At 37.4% G+C, this 5251-nt stretch overlaps 1 long non-coding RNA gene across 1 annotated transcript in view; it reads left to right on the top strand.

Moving 5' to 3' along the window:
• Positions 1-3742: 3742 nt before the first annotated feature.
• Positions 3743-5251, top strand: part of LOC109368778 — a 5214-nt gene continuing 3705 nt past the window's right edge. The window contains exon 1 of the long non-coding RNA XR_002117109.1: positions 3743-3850. This is a non-coding gene — a long non-coding RNA (uncharacterized LOC109368778). The remainder of the gene's footprint in view (positions 3851-5251) is intronic.

Here is a 5251-nt window from a genome sequence, read left to right as displayed (position 1 = left end):
GTATTAGTAATGTTTGATAGCCATCATTTTTCTGTGCAGGAAAAAAAAATCCACCAACAGGACCTAACTGTCTTAACACTCTATCTTAGTTATATTTAGAAAATTTGTAATCCATGCCTCTCTTTAAATATGATTCTGATTTTAGTGCTTAATGCATTTCTTAGGAAATGAACACAACTTCCTATAGTTAAGTAAGATATTCTGTAAGATAGCTTTTAATTAAGCCCTGTTTAATAGTAGAAGAGCAGTAAAACTTAAACACTGAATAGAAGCTGTTGAGAATTACTCTCTCCAATCTATTACTCTTTGCAGTTACATATGTACTTGGAGAACTGTGTTTGCTTACATATAAAACTCTCATATCTCTCCCTAGCAGCCAATTAGAAATTAGTACTGTGACAAAAATCTCCTTTCTCAGTTACAGTGTTCAATAAGGAGTATTATTAATAACCTGCTTTGTGCAGGTTGACGTGAACTATAAGTGTTCTTTGTAACATATACCAATAAAAAGAACAGACTGGCTTCAGACATCCTAAAGGGCACAGAGAAGAAAGCAAGCTAAAGACACACTTCAATTGAAAATCAGTTAGCTGTAACAATCTTGTTGATGGTTTGACTATTACTCCTCATGTCAGCTACTGAATGTTCTTTCTGCCCTGAGCCTCCTTGCAGGTCTGGTTAACCTTTAGTTGCTGCTGTTTATCAGACACTTGAGGAAAGTAACTAGGAAAATATCTTGCTAAATATGTGGTCTTAGGCATTTTATAGCTGTGTCTGTACAGAAATATCATGTGAGTGCCACTACTTGTGATACATATTTCAGCAGTGTTTTAATAACAGCAATAGTTAGCAGTTGCTTCAGAAATTTTGCATCCTAAATTGTTAGCTTTGTAAGGAGCAGACAGATTTTGCCACTCTTCAAATGTCTCTCTTAATATGTTTTACAGTTTGATTGACAAAAGAAAGGGGGAAAAAAAAGAGGAGTATTAGCTTTTCTACTTGCTTGAATGTTTTCTAGGGAGTGAAAAAAGATCTGTGCTTTGATGTGTTGTGAATAGGCTGATGTAAGCTTGGGGGATTAGTGTCTGAGTTGCTGGGCTCACCATCTGGGAGAATAATTTAATTTATTTTCTTTTTTAAGAAAAGACTGCAAAAGACCTTGAGGTCAGTGCAGCTTGATGGAAGTGTTCACTGTGAGTCCAACTGAAAAAAACTTCTGGAATTCTAGTTTTATTTATAAGCTATTTCAAAACTAGTTTAATGGAGTCCAGATCCTCAGTACATGTATATCTGCTGATAAAGTTAACAGTTCTATCAATCTCCACAGCAAACTTTGTCCCAGCGAAGTATATATTCTTCTTTCTCAGACCTTGACATGCTAGCTTGCAGGCAATCAGAGGCTCTCATGAGAGGCCCTTCTGTCTCTCCCACATCTTACTTCTGAATTTGTTTAAAGTAATGAGGCCAGCTGTCCTGTCTGAATGAATCAGCACTCAGGTTCAGCAATTTTCCTTCAGTTAGGCTTCAAAGGAAGGAAGTCTTCAGTACTCATGAAGATTTCTGTTTGTAGAAATTCATGAGAACTGGCTTCTCTTTGGATTTGGTCACAATTTAGGATAAACCCACATGTCATACTTGTAACTACTACAGTTGCCCCCATAAAGTGCAGATATTTTATTGAGGTAAATAGAAGAGATCTCGCTCTTCTAACTCCAAAGCCCTTTTTCATGCAATGCTATAGATACTGAATAGCTTAATTATCATGCAAATATGTATTAATTCAGAAATAGATGTTAACTCAGAAGATGCTATGTGCATTAAAAAAAAAAAAGTATTGAATCACCTTTTAACTAATTTGTTAGGTTTAGTAGTTACATTTTATGTAGATTATTATGGTACTTACCTACAAAACTATGTGACTATTTCAAAATTCTCTTCAACTGGTATTGAATATTCTGGCAGTGAGACATCCTTTTGTATTGTCTGAAAAAAGCTGGCTTTTGAATACAAAGGACACTCCCCCTACCTTTCTAAATTATAAGAAAGTCAGATATACAACATGAAGTGATTCCATGTTTGTCCAAGTACTTTGGTGCTCTACTTATCACAATGGGACATAACACCATTAGAAAGTGGGATGATAGATATAATGCTGCAGATGCTCTAGAGGAGTACTCAGACATCTCACTGCATGGCATATAGCACTATCTATCCTGAGAAAAAAGCTCTACTATAAACTGTCTAGGTTCCAATTCTCCATGGGAAGCTCTTCATGCCTGAAACAAAGCTTATGGGCAAACTGTTAAGCACAAGTAGATGTTAAGTATCTCTTTTCCATTTTGTAGTAGAGAATATTTCTAAAGACCTACAGAGTTTTGGGAAAATTTGAGTTATTTGGATGCTCTACTTGTACAGGAAAAAAAGAGATGATGATATACAGAAGATGCCTGAGAGGTGGCTATTAGTTTTTTGTTATGACAACTGTAAATGTAGAACATGTTATGAGATGTTGTGTAGCCATTTGCCCTAGTTCTCTAGGAGTGTGGAAGGCCAATGCAAGGTCTTCAGTCTTGCTGGCTTCCCAGTTTTGTCTTTGATGCTCTCTGCCTTCATTTGGAGGTGGAAAACTAATGCAAAATAAGAATATGACTGTGTGTGTGCCTGTGTTTGTTCAAGTGAACACACAGGGTACTTGATCCCTGTGGGTTCCTTCCAACTCAGGATATTCTGTGATTCTATTGCAGAAAGGTTTAAAATATACATGCAAATATTAAAAAGAAAAGGAAAGGGAAAGAGAAAAGGGAAAGGGAAAGGGAAGGGGAAAAGGAAAAGGAAGAATCTGAAAATATTTTTGATAGCAGCTCTCTTCTCAACCTGTAAATCTGGCTAGGAACTCTCCCTTGTGTTTCTGCAATGGATGGGAGAACTGCAACAAACACCTTTGTGTACCCATAGTAAGACTGTGGCATAGTGCTGAGATAACTACCTAGCCTTGCTGGAAGGGTGCATGCAGTGGGTAGGAGGGCACGATGATAAAAGGGATGTGCAGCTCTGCGATGCTGCCCATGGCTTATGCAGGCATGTTGTCAGGACAAGTCCTGAGGCAGTGCTGTTACAAGAACATAGCAGTGCTCTTTTGCTTTATTCACCCTTGTGCTGTGGTGGTTGTTACTACATTGATTTCTATTAATGGATCCCTCTTGTTACTAACACGGCTTCAGGATAGGATAGAAGGTTAGAAAGCTAATAGTATTTGCTGGACACTGCTGTGGTGCTTCTTGTGCATGGTTAATCTACTTAATGCACTTTGAAGTACAAAAATACCCTTGTTATGTTTATTAATTAACATTCTAAGAAACGTATTTAATGATGTTTTTACACATTTTACTGTAACAGAAGTTAGTGGAACTAATTAGGAATTAGAGAGAATATACCATTTATTATCATAGGAAAACTATTATTAATGAGCAGACTACGAAATGATTTGAAATCAAGATATTGTTCTTCTGTCAGTAGTAAAACATTTTGCATACTGTCACTACTGAAGTAAAAAGAAATACAGTGCCTATCAGGTGTCTCTAAAGGAGAATTTACTGAATATTAAATTACTACTTCTCATCAGAGAGCAAATCTGATCTAAGAATCTAAGACTGATGTAGTAGAAATGCTAAGTCATGGCTTCTTGAAACACTAATTGAGCACCTGGTAGGAAGGCAGGGGAGCTCAGGTGCATGCAATGCAGCTGTGTGACCAGAAGGGATGGAGCCACTTCCCAGCCCTCAGTTAAGAATTGACAGTGGAGCTAAGGGTATCTTGCTGAGGATCCCTGCATAACTGAGGCCTTCTGACTGTAAGCAGATTTTTTTTCCATTATTTTTGGGCCCACAGCTGTTATGTTCGTGCAAATCCTCACTTTCTGTAGCCTCAGACCTTGCTACTTTGTTATTATTGCTGTGCTTTCCATCATGTTACAACTGAGTTTATCAGCAAACGTGTTTAGTCCAGTGTGGTGAAAATATTCATTTTTGGCATCAGGTCTCAGTATGGAGAATAGAATATGTAATGCTTCTAGCAAAACACCTTGGAACATCCTGTTCACAAACTATTTGCGTGTTCACCGGTGGGGAAGAAAAAAACAAAGGATCTGTAGAGAAGAGCTGGAGAAAAAGAACAAAAGAGTAAAAAGGGAAGAACAAGTGAATCTGAGAGTTTTGAGGATGGTAAAAATAAATACAGAAGTACTTGGAAAGTGGAACAAACCAGTAGATACTGGGGAAAGAATAACAGTAACAAGATTAGAGTCCAGAAAGAAGAGGAAAACTGAAGTAACTAATTCTGTTGGAGAATTGGAGGGAAATATTGGGAATTAGTGATGAGAACGATGGGTGGAATGCAATTGGCCAAAGAGGATGAGAGGTTCAGTAGAACTGAATAAATAAAGAAATGAGTATTTGGAGGCTATTAGTTTGTGACCCCAAATGTAACACTAGTGATCAAGAACATAAAAAGTCAAGTTATTTGTAGTTGTAACTAAGGTAGCCCTTAGTTAGCTAGGTCAGATATCTCTACTGAAATAAGTGTGTTTATTCTGGTAATCATTTGCTAATGCTGAGGCTTACGCAGGCCCTGCTACGCTATTCAGATCCCCAAAAACTAAAAATCTGACTAAATGTATTAAGGGAAGGAAGCTGCTTCTCTCTCTCATTCTTTTAATTCCACAACTGCCTTGTGCTTCCTTCCAGACCCTAGTTGGTATTTAAACACTTTGGTATGAAGCTATGCAGGGAGTAGTGACAGACTTAAAATCTCTTCTTTCTTCTTTTCCCTAAAGAGCACATAGCTTTAACTCAGCTCCGGTTCACTGAGTGGCTGCACAAATGCTTGCAGCAGCTTGAGGATGGGGGATGAGTAATGGGGTGAATGATAGTGTTCTTAATAGCAATGAGTGCAAGTTTATGCCAGCATAGAATATATGTGTGTCTACAACCACAAACAGTGATTTAGCAGGAAAGATTGGCTAGACGGGATTTTTTGGAAGACCTGGTCAAGGTTTTTTTTTTTTCCTGGAGTAAGAAGATAAGATAGAGTTGTGTTAAAAGGCTGTGGAAATAGCTGATTTCTATTCAGAATGCCAGTATTGTGCCATCGCAGAACAAAAAGTTCTGGAAAATATTAAGGGAAGTTGTGTGTTGGAATTAATTTTCTGCTCATTTCTTGATGTTTTTATGAAAGACACCACTTTTTTTTTTTT

The sequence above is a fragment of the Meleagris gallopavo genome, chromosome 8 (assembly GCF_000146605.3).
Source record: "Meleagris gallopavo isolate NT-WF06-2002-E0010 breed Aviagen turkey brand Nicholas breeding stock chromosome 8, Turkey_5.1, whole genome shotgun sequence".
NCBI lineage: Eukaryota > Metazoa > Chordata > Aves > Galliformes > Phasianidae > Meleagris > Meleagris gallopavo.
Note: the sequence above shows the minus strand (reverse complement) of the source record. Positions and strands in the feature narration are given on the sequence as shown.